This window comes from Lactuca saligna, chromosome 8, assembly GCF_052625555.1.
Source record: "Lactuca saligna cultivar CGN05327 chromosome 8, ASM5262555v1, whole genome shotgun sequence".
Classification (NCBI taxonomy): domain Eukaryota; kingdom Viridiplantae; phylum Streptophyta; class Magnoliopsida; order Asterales; family Asteraceae; genus Lactuca; species Lactuca saligna.
Window position 1 is genome coordinate 201259886 of NC_136424.1, and position 12854 is coordinate 201272739.

The window sequence follows — 12854 nt, forward strand, 5'->3', positions numbered from 1 at the left end:
ATGCCTAGATATGTATAGTTATATAAATAATGTTTAAAGGAATTAGGACGGTTAGCTCGCTTTATTTCCTTTTCCTCGTTGGGATGGGGCCTTAGGGAATCGGTTGCTCGTTCGAATGTTGTGTAAATATTAGTTATATATCATGTATACATATATAGACATAAAAGTTATAGTAGTTAGTTCAGTACCTTTTGGTAGCAAAGGTATACTTTCGGTGATACACGTACATTACTAGTAACTATACTATTCCAAGTACAAGGAATCACACAAGAGTCAGTTCATTCATGAGTCTATACTAATATATTACATGTTACATGAATACGTTTACATAGATATGCTCACATGAATACGTTTACATATATACGCTTACATGAATACGTTTACATAGATACGCTTACATAAATACGCTTACAATACACGATAACAGAATAGACATAACAAGGTGCTATAGCATGGAACAAGTTCAGGATCTAAGTATACCAATGAATCACTCTGTATTGTGATTATTATATTGGGTATACATGATCATAGTAATGTGGATTTTCACGGGTTGTAGACATGCAGGTTCGCGTTTGGTTCCCAAAATCTCATGATAGAGAGCATATAGTATGGGTTCTAGCCATCACATTATACCTTAACCCTCAATTAAGGCAAATTAATACAAAGTAGTCACTCATTACAAATACTTCAATACTTACACTTTGCATACGAAAATTGCAAAACGATTAAAAATCCGGGTAATATATTATTATTACCTTTACCATGTGCCACATTCACATAATCGATGAGGTAGAAAATAATATTAATAGGCGCACAGTCTAGTCTTGGTAGAAGGCTACTTTCAAAACAGTTAGGTCTTGGTAGAAGACTACTTTTCATACTAATAGGAATCATAGGGATTTGCTAGAGTGTTCAATCATTTTTAACTACATTCGAACAGTTCATACTTATACAAACTTTTCCCAAATGTTTACAAGTCTTTACTTTCCAGTTTTATAAATCAAAAATACATTAATACTTATGAATTCACCAGCTTTATTGCTGATACTCGCTTTCAAAATAACTTGTATTCTCAGGTCACAAATAGACATGTACAATGACCAGGTTTTGTAAAGACAGAGAAATCAAGGCTCCTCTTTTGTGTTAATTATTCATTATGTGGTCTTATACTATGAAAGAACACTTGTAATTAAAATTATACTATTAATGCAATGGATGATGTTGTTGCTTGTTTACTACTTTACATTGTTCTGATACACTACATGACGTCCTCCGCCCTAGAATGTTTTCGCCGTTTTCGGTTTTGGGGTGTGACAAATTGGTATCAGAGCATTGTTTATAGTGAATTAAGTATATCAACCCATAAAAGATATACGAACTATAAATACAATGGGATTAAAAATACTCTGACCAAGAGTTTATACTTTTAAATAATAAAATATTTAACAAAGTATACGTGCCTGTATTCATACTAAAATCAGTGTCACAATGAAAAGAACAAAAGTATTACGATTGTTGAATATCACAGGTAAGCTCGGGGATGTATGGTCAGTCTTGGGAGTGGTATAGCCTGATCAACTATTTTGTTCCGACAAGTGATTAGCACATGCCCAAGAATGGATGTGATGTGTCAACAAGTCTAAAAACTAACCAACACTACTACAATGTTATAACAGAACCTAGGTCTAAAATACCATAGGGGTGTTTTGTGTTACTATAATTACTTACTTGAGAACTAAAAAGGATCTTCATTACTAAGTTGATAGTTGCTAAGTGGATACACTAAGGTTATATGTAACTAGGATGTTATAGACTTAGAATCTGTGAAATTTTTGCTTTACCCCGGTTCCTTGTGAATTTAGAGTTAAGGTTACTTATTCGAAGGCCTATCCTGTTTTGATTACATATGACTGGTATGCACTTTACAAATAGTGATTTAACTAATGAAGATTTTCTAATAATTATCTAGATAGTTCGTCTAAAAAATATTTCCTTACCCCAATTCTCGCGTAGATAACATGGCTGGACTCCATCCCCACGACAACCTGTACCTTCCGAATGAAGGCAATGCTGGATGGTTTGGAGAAGAACCCTAGAATGATCATCCAATCCCTTTGAATGATCACTGTGACAACCCAAAGTTTATTCCGTTATATTACCCCGTTTCCGTTAACGGAATATTCCATTTTATAAAAGTTCCGTCAATTAAGGTCGTCAAATAAATAAAAGTCTTATTTATTTATATATTTTATGCCGTTATTGTCATAATAAATAAATAAAAACACGTAAATTACATTTCCATTTAGTTGGAAAAAGTTAATTTTTATTAAGACCATTTAACCGGGTAAAAAGTTTAAACCTCGGTAAACTTTAGTATCGGGTAGTCGTATACCGGGTGCAACACCCAAGGTATATATATAGGGAGTTGGGTACTCCATTTGAAACTTTTACCACCCTAAACTGTGATATCCCCATTTTCACGGCCAGAAAAGACCGATTTTGTTTATGCTTTATAAAAATCAGAGTACTTCATTTTATAAAAAGGTTGCGGAATTTGTTCCCAGAAAAACATGATAAATACGTTATTAAAACATTTTCGAAGAAACGTATTTTTATTCATCTTAAAACGTTTGGGATGTCATCGTTAATACAGAAACATAAGCATAAACAGAACTTACATGTATTTACACTAGTGATCTACATCTCTTTAAATCTCTCAGTGTAAAGTGACTTCGTATCAACACCTGTGATATAAATAAACTGAGTGGGTCAGGTTGGGAAACCTGGTGAGTACATAGGGTTTTCAACCCACAATAATATAATTATTATGTTAAATCAAAGAATCAACCCAATTACCCATCCCCGTTATCTTTTTTTTTACTCTTTAAGGATTTATCCTAAGAGTCATCTATTCTTCATTCGTTTATTCCGAAGTCCCTTACTTCCAGGGTTCTAGGACTGGCACTAAATCCATAGCTGCCAATGTTCGTTCATAAAGCACTAATTCCATAGCTGCTATAGTCTATTCATCGGGTACTAAATCCATAGCTACCAGTCTTTATCTAATAGGTACTAAGTCCATAGCTACCAATGTTCAACAGGTACTAAATCCATAGCTACCACGTCTAACAGGTACTAAGTCCATAGCTACCGGTGTTTGTCCCATAGGCACTAAGTCTATAGCTGCCAATGTATACTCACATCATCTTCTATCTCTCATCATTTATCTACCCATCATCATACCCAACATATTCATATATATAAAATACGTATACAGTTTAAATCCTTTAAAACATGTATAAAACGTTCATCCAGCATAGACAGCAAGTATTCAGATAATATGCACACATAGCACGTAGTTTATATAAAATACTTCATATCTATGTGTAAGATGAAAAGGACTATGCACTCACCTGAGAAGGTGGTGACTCGGTACTCGGACAGTGCTTCGTTTACTTTAAAATAATTTCTTTCGACGAAACCTAGTATTATCACCAATAGATTTTAGTCTATTATTCGCCGAGACTAATTAATAGTCTAGCTATTATTACTATTATATAAGCGTAAAAAAAAATACTTATATAACCCATAATAATAGCCCAAGTATTTATTATATGTTCTTAATAACGTTAATATAATTAAATAAAAACTATATTAAAAATAGCGTAGGCGTAGCTCACTTACAGCGGGTTTTATAGAAAACCAGGCTTTGCTTGGAGCAGCGTTTCCGAGCCGAAAAGCTCTTCTTCTCGGAGCCGTCGAGCACTCCGGGGCTTCCGCCTCGTGCTAGGGAGGTTCCCTAGGCTTTTCGGGGGATTTCGGTGCTAGAGAGAGGTTTTAGAGAGAGAGTAAAGAGAAGAAAGAATGGGAAAGGTGTGAAGAAAATGAGGGTGGGAGAGGTGGTATTTATAGGGTGAAAATGGCTGAACTTGGTGCCACATGTCACCATCTAGTGGCAAGACTTGGGGAGAAAGCAATGGCCAAGATTGTGCCACATCACCCATTTTCGCACAACACACTTCCGACTTCTAAAATCCGTAACTTTCACATACGACCTCTGTTTTTGACGTTCTTTATATCCACGCGTAGGTAAAAATAATATCTACAACTTTCATTTTGACTCCGTCGGCTAATTCTCGACCGATCTTAAATTTAACAGTACGAGGCGTTTAGACTGTTAAATGACCGCGAAGAATTCGTAACTCCTTCATACGGACTCCGTTTTCATCTGTCTTTTTACCGTTGAGTTCCTATTAATGAGATCTTCAACTCTCATTTATTTCACGTAAGCCAAAAACCGCTCGAACTAAAATTCGAGTTTTGGGCTGTACACTGCTAAGCCGAATCTTAGAAAAATCATAACTTCCTCATACGAAGTCAGATTTGGGCGTTCTTTTTATCAACGCTCTTAGTTTAACATATTCTACGACTTTTGTTTAGATTGCTAAGGCTAAAAAGTCTTCTATCGTAAATTCACTATTTACGTCTTCCGGTGCCGTGCCGGTTTTGCCGTAAAACTTCGGCGGGCCATAACTTATTCGTTATAACTCGGATTTCGGCGTTCTTTATATGTACGGAAACCTTGTGACATATTCTACAATTTGGTTAAGATTATTTATTCCAGATAATCTTTTGTCTAAAAGTCATTTTCGACCCCTATTGCCTCTAAATTGACTAATCCGGATCTGCAGGCGTTACATAAACCCATTTCCTCCCTCTACCCTCTCTCTCAAGCTCGTTTCCGACTCAAATCCACGAGTTTTCGCCTCCAAATTGTAAGTTCTTGCATCCTAGCTTGTTTTACAACCCATTGCATGTCTTTATAACTCAAAAATCGTCCAAGAAGGCAAGGTGTAAGGAGTTTATGGCCCAAGAACACTCTAGGGCCGTAAACCCCTAAAATGATGCCAAACTTGCACTAAAACTCCTCCTTAAGGCTGGAAACTAATTTAGGATTAAGCCTAGGATTGTTTGAACCTCAAAACAACAATTTTTAGAGCATAAAAGAGGGTTTACGGCCCAAGCACATGCTTAGGCCATAAACACCCTCTAACCATGCAAAAGTGCCCAAAAACACTTCCAAATCATGTTTAAGCTTTAGATATGACTTAGGGGATTTCCATTTCGAGTTTGGAACAATTAAACATCATCATTTTTGGGGCAAAATAGAGTTTACGGCCCAAGCATATGCTTAGACCGTAAACTCCACCAAACCATGTCAAATGAGAGTTTAAGTTCCCTAAATGGCCATATACCTTAACTAGAAATTGTTGGGGTTGAAACAAGGACCTTAAAATCAAAGATTGGAGGGTGCACAAAAGTTCACGACCTAAGCCATGGGGCTTACGGCCGTAAACTCCCAAGGAGTGGCCTTTGGGCCGTAAAATCCAAGGGAGTAAACTCTTGGACCCTTAAACAACCCTATAGCATTGTACAATTTCTTAAAACCATTTCTAGAACCACATGGGACTTGAAATCATCCAAACACACTCCTCCCATGAGTTTACGTCCGTAAAATCATGGGGGATGTGGCCTCCCAACCATGAACTCACATTTAGGTAGTTTAAACTCCTTATTCGAGCCATATACACCTTTATATGTTACCCGGGACACCCCTAGCATTTGATCAAAGTGTTTTTCGCACTTTAGGATGCATATACTTGTTTAATTGGTGTTATATGTACTAATTGTATGTAAACATATGTTATCATATGTTAATAGGTCACTAAGAGTGTTCAAGTCTTTACTTGACACCGAACGCTCAACCGGCACCCTCATTCGATCGACTTACATCAGGTGAGTTCATACCCCTGAATTAACCTTTTTAAATGTTTTTACATGTTTTATGGGGGGGGGGGGAATACATGTTAAACATGCCAGTTATCATATCAATCACATGTGATTGATAACCTGCATGCACAAGGATTCATTACACTGTCAACTGTTTTACCAAGAATGATACTGTAAATGGCATGGTTTTCTAAAATGTCTTTATGTGTTCAAAGATTTTCTCAAATTGCCTCTTGTGATGTACCTTTAATTTCAAACTCTGTTACAGTAGCATTTTGAACAAGGGTTTTCTCTATTTTATCAAGGTTACAATCAAAACCTGTTTATGAATGATTTTCTTAATGTATAAAGGTTTTCCAAAGATTTCATCAAAGTTTTCTTCCATGTTTTATACTCCTACTTTATTAGATACTACTGCTACGATTATACTTCCTCGTAGTTAATGCTACTACTTTGTTAACACTTTTACTTTGCGATACGCTTTTACTTCACGATACGCTTTTACTTCACGATACGCTTTTACTTCACGATACACTTATACTTCACGATACGCTTATACTTCACGATACGCTTTGACTTCATGATACGCGTTTACTTCACGATATGCTTATACTTCACAGTACGTTTATACTTCACGATACGCTTATACTTCACGATACGCTTATACTTCACGATACGCTTATACTTCACGATACACTTGTACTTCACGACACACTGATACTTTGTGAAACACTTCTACTTCGTTAAACACTTAAACTTCATTAAACACTTAAACTTCGTTAAATGCTTCTACTTAGTTAATTGTATGCCTATGCTTGTATAGTTATATAAACAATGTTTAAAGGACTTAGGAAGGCTAGTTCGCCCTATTTCCTTTTCTTCGTTGAGATGTGGTCTGGTGGGATTGGATGTCCATCCGAAGGTCGTTTGATCATTAGTTATATATTATGTATACAAGCATAGAGATATTGGTTTACACTAGTCAGTTTAGTTGTGAGTCTCTATCTTTAGTCCAGTATTTCACATCAGATCTCACTACACGAGATACAACTTCAGTACACGGCCTTCTCCGTTGTCAGGATAGTAACCAGAGTCTCTTGTAGGGAGAGCGGACATTGTGTGTATAGCTATACGGGATTGACACCCCCGCACCCAGACTGCTAGCTACAGTCCATGGCCTACCAAGCCAAAGGGTGACAAATGTCATATTCATACCTACGCTTGCAGGGCGTCAAGTTCTCTAGTGTTTATCAGTATGGTTACGAGTATCTCAGGGTTACCTTATAATTCATGGCCTTAAGGTAACAGGTATTTAACACTGTATTCACTGTGGTCATTGTTTTTAGACCTTACCAGACGTATCTTTCATTTGATACTGTCTGGGGTCTGTGTCTCCTCTAGTTAGACTGGGTCAGGTGCGTCGTTCATTCGACACTCTCCTGGAGTCTATGAATTCTTTTGCCTTAGTCAGCAGTCTTCACTGTTGAGGCATATGTTGTTTTCCATGATATTCTCCTACTTTCTTTACAATCAATACCCTATTTTGATAATGATAGTGTTAAGGGAAAAGTCGCTTTTTACAACATAATTCCGTCCAGTCTTGGTAGAAGACAACTTTTAAATTAGAAAATATAGGATTTTTTTTGGAAAGGACTCTAATTCGCTGTATACTTTAAAAGTACTACTTATATAAAGTTATTTGGATAAAATGACACTAAATACTTATGAACTCACCAACATTTGTAAAAATGCTGAGACTCGCTTTTCAAATAACCTGTATTCTCAGGTCAGCAATAGACATGTACATCCTAGGAGCTTTTGGTGAAGACAGTTTAGTACCAAGCTGCACCTATATTATTACTTGTACTACTTTGAAGTTTCTATGTAATGTAAACCATGTAAAACTATTACTATTAATGCAATGATTGTTGTACTTTGATTACTATACTGCATATGTTGTGATACTTGACATGACGTCATCCACCACAGAACGTTTTCGCCCTTCCAGTTTTGGGGTGTGACAGATTGGTATCAGAGCATTGTTTATAGTGAGCTAAGTATATCAATTCATAAAAGATATACAACCTATAAATGCATAGGGATAAAACACTCTGACCAAGAATTATAGTTTAAAATATAACTATATTTTACCAAAGTATAAGAACATTTAGACTCTAAACACTAGAACACAAGTATCATAAGAAGAACAAGAATAAAAGTCTTCGGATGTTGAGCACTACAATCAAACCTGGGCAGTTATGTAATCGTAAGCTGGAATAAATGTAACCTGATCAACTACATTTATTCGAGATGTGATGAATGTGTGCTTGGGAGTGATAGTGGTGTTGCAATAGGTCTGAAACTTACCAACTAGGAATGCTAGAGCCAAACATAAAGTTTAAAATACTATAGGAGTATTTTGGAATACTAAAAGACTCACACTAATCCGAGGATCATATTCAGAAGATAAGAAACAAAAAAGAAATTAAAATACCATAGGGGTATTTTAGGATCTATAAGATAACCTTGTGTGAAAAACTAAAAAAGATCCTTATTGATATACCTACAATTACAGAGGATATACTCCCAAGGTTATATATAATAAGGATCCCATAGGCTAAGAATGTGTGGTTTTGATGTGGATATAGAGTAGTATCACATATTCGAAGGCCTATCGGATCTAAGCTATATATGATTTGTATACCCTACGTAATCATAGCAGGAATCGATATAGATCATCCAGTGAAATGTTAATAACCTCTTAAGATTCTTTAGACATTTCCATTCTCGCACGAACCCTGTAGAAAACCCTATCCACTTCAGTACTCGGCAGAAGAAGTGATGCAGACCCAGAAGTGGTTCATTGAGAGGATTTCTACTTAGGAAATAAATGAACCAAGACGAGACTATTGGAATCACCAAGTGCCTATATATTTTTAGGGACATGGTGGGAAATTTGTCTAAACGTCCGAGATTTCTAGTCATCCATCCTGAAGCGATGACACTCAGAGTCGGAATCAGAAGGAAGGTGGAGTAGAGATTCAATATGCCCATACGAGGAGAGAACCCTAGGTAACTACCCAAAGGAAACCAACGCCGGTCCCAGTTAAAGATACGAGGTAGACAGAGGGAGCCAACAGATGGAACCCGAGAAGTGTCTTTTCCTCGTGTTCGTCACGCTAATACACCCATAAAATAATACAATTTAGTGAGTTAGTGGTTACACTACTCACGCTATGTGTTAGGTAAATTGCCTTGTTCCTGTTGCCAGTAATACGTTTAGAGCGGGCCCCAACACTTCTATTGAGGACATGTAGCCATAAGTATTCATGAGCCGTTCATCTCGCGGACTTCGTTCCGAACTGTTCTCAAATCTTTCCAGGCTGGAGAGTGAAACCTTTCCTAGTATAAAGGTAATGTAGTAGGAACAATTCCCATCTTATAGCTTTTTCCGATACTCACACTCCTACCTTGTACACCAGGACTACATCATAGGGATGTTGGTCGACGCTCAAACAACCAAAATCCGAGTCACGGGAAAAATTTATGCCTAATACAGTAAGAATAGATACGTCCAGGGTTAACCTTCGTCTCTCATCAACTTATGTTCCTTTTTCTGTGTAGGAAAACCATGCCTCTGAAGAAGCGTAACCCATCCTCCGACAAGAAACCGACTCTCCTATTCGATGAAGCTACATTCCAAGCTGCAGTTTTGGTAGCCGTAGCAGCTGTCATGGCTCAGCTGAATGCTAACAACGCCAATGTTAGCAAGAGCCCTATCGGAAAATCCGATCCTAGTAGTGGACAACAACAACCAACCTCTGCATACCCAGCCACCCAAGAACCTCACTCAAATCTACTGAAGAGAAAGATCAAGATCGAGGAGGGAAGTACCTCGGCTCAAGGACCTCCCGAAGGGCAACGAGCTGAGACAGTCAATACCCCTACCAACCTTTCCATCCCGACATCTACAAGACCATACCTAGGAAACCTTCCCCACTACAGTAAGTGCAGCTACCATCATCAAGGTATATGCCGGGAACTCTTCTGTGCTAGGAGCAACAGGAAGGGGCACACCTCACGTACCTGCAGAGCCCCGGTTGAGTTCATTACATCAACCACCAATGTGGCGACCAATACAGTTTGCCACCTGTGTGGTGAGATTGGACACTTCAAGAAGGATTGCCCAACTAAAGGAAAAGACAAGGACACAGGAGGAGTCTGACTCTAATGCTTGGGAAGAAGCATCAAGGAACCTGGTAGATTTTGGTACGTCTCTCAATCTCAGATAGTTAACTGAAAACACTGAAAGGCTAACTCTAAATATAATTACTTCCCCATTAAGGTGAAAGTCACACCACTGTTATAAGAATTAAAAATTTCATCAGGTAAAACTATAATGGCTAAATATATACGTTACGACCATGTATAATTGAGATGGATAGACCTAGAGTGAGTGAAGGCCGCCTCATTTCCTTTTCCTTGTTTTGTTGTGGATTTAAGACGGAGTCGCTCAGTCAACAGTCCTCCCCACCTTAATTATACATGACTAGTATATGTGAGGCGATTATAGAAATGCCTCGTGAGAATCCATTCATGAAAAGGTACTTTACTCAGAACACTTAGGACTCTCTATAGTTCCACGTCAACCCTATCGGTCCAAGTATCCGCGACCGTGATACACGAGACGAAGCCCGAGACGCCAAGAACTGGTGTGCCCGTTTGGCACATGACTCTATTGACCCTCATTCTATATCATGTCGATGTATGCCAACTTCGATGCCTCTATCGATCATGGTTTGACTTAGTGCAACAGTGTGTAACTCCCTAGTGCTGTGTAAAAAGAACTTTCTCCGTAGCCATTTCGGAAAATAAAGGTTCTTCCGAACCTAAACAAGACAAAAATAATGAAAACTAATGCGATCCGTCAGTCGTCACTCTTATTTCAAACCTCCCGAAGTACCCAGGAGAAGAGTACCGCGCGCTGTTAACCAACCTTTCTTAGACAGATAGAAACCGAAGCGAAACACACTGCAGGCATGCCAGAAGACGATAACCACCTGAAGCATACCTCGTAGATTTCCCAGAAAGACCCTTCGCACCTCACAACCAGGTTCAGGATTTGAGAGGATAGAACTCATGAGACTGACCACTATAACCGAGTATGAGCCCTACCATGAACCTCATAATAAGACCCTTCATCATGTTCCATAGAATAGGAACTAGAGTCAAGAGAACCCCTGTGGGTTGAGCTACTATAATGACCACAAATCTGAAGTTTGTTGTCATCCCTGTTAAGCCAACATAGTAGCTAACACCCTCAGTTGATAAATAAATCTGAGTCGTAAGAGTCAAGGACATTGACTACGATCATCCATTCATGCTTAATCCCACAAATTAAGCATCTCAGCGGATATCATGGAAATCCAGAATTTGAGATAGGTTAAACCATGAGAAGAGTGGATGAATGGGGTTAAAGTTCCGAATGATGGGAACCTATACTCACTAGATTTGACCTAGACTAAGAAAACTCAAAACCTTCGGAAGAGTAGTTGCAGAAGGTGTTCGCACTACTCAGGCACTTCGTCCACCCCGTTACAGACGAGTAGTGCCTAGGATCCTCCGCCCTCTCGCATGGAGGAAGTCACCATCGCCTTGTAAGTGATAGACTGCATTCTCCAAAATGAACACTAGAATACCGTGAAAAACAGGATAACCTTCGCAACCAAGAGTACCTGATCAAAGTGCGAAGGTAGTTGCGTTAAGCCTTATAACCCAGATCCTGAAGAGAATATAGGCTTGACACCAGTCTATGTGTTAGTCGATGAGTTATACAAGAGCACACACTTTCCGCACTAAAATAAACCAATGCCTTGGAAATTAGGGCATGTCTTACAAGATTCAATGGAATCTCAGGTGTTCCACGAATAATATCTCACACAGAAATAGTAGAACCACCTCCTGAAATAGTCGAACACTCATCCGGTGAAACCCTATCTCCCCGACCCTGAGGGTTTCCGTTAGGATTATCTCAAGATTCATTAGTGCAGGTTCATTTTGTACAAGATTGAAATAGCCACTCTACAACAAAAAGATACCGTAGACACGCAATCCATCCGATGATCTAGAAACAACCTGAAGGACTACACTTCCAGTATGAGAGAGAATGTTAGGAACTTCGAAATGGCAATCACACCAGTGATGATATTGCCATAGAAGTACACTATGTTCTAAAGTACTGAAAAGCTCTACCTTTCCGAGAGCTTTGGACCATCCATGATCCTTTACGGAGATTGGTCCAACCCTCATCAGACCACTACTACTTTCAGATATTCCATAAGCTTCATCCTAGATCGATCCACTTCTTAGACTTGATAAGTGCTTGCCTAATGTCACACTTCGTATCCCACACATCTTGATAGAAACCACTGAGACTCCTAACTTCGTAGACATACCTATAGGAAATCGCTAACTACACGAGACGGAATCCGCATCCCATAGGTGAAGGTTTGTTGGAATGACAGACACAGGCCAAAGATCATTTGGGAGTGCAAGGCAAACCGAATAGGAATTACCCTCCTACCTTTACTTGGTCATTCATACCTACTTCCTTGCTTAAACCTGAATTTTGGGACGAAATTCCCTCTAACGGGGGGATGATGTGACAACACAAAGTTTATTCCGTTATATTACCCCGTTTCCGTTAATGGAATATTCCATTTTATAAAAGTTCCGTCAATTAAGGTCATCAAATAAATAAATGTCTTATTTATTTATATATTTTATGTCGTTATCGTCTTGATAAATAAATAAAAACACGTAAATTACATTTCCATTTAGTTGGAAAAAGTTAATTTTTATTTAGACCATTTAACCGGGTAAAAAGTTTAAACCTCGGTAAACTTTAGTATCGGGTAGTCGTATACCGGGTGCAACACCCAAGGTATATATATAGGGACTTGGGTACTCCATTTGAAACTTTTACCACCCTAAACCCATTTCCTCCCTCTACCCTCTCTCTCAAGCTCGTTTCTGACTCAAATCCGCGAGTTTTCGCCTCCAAA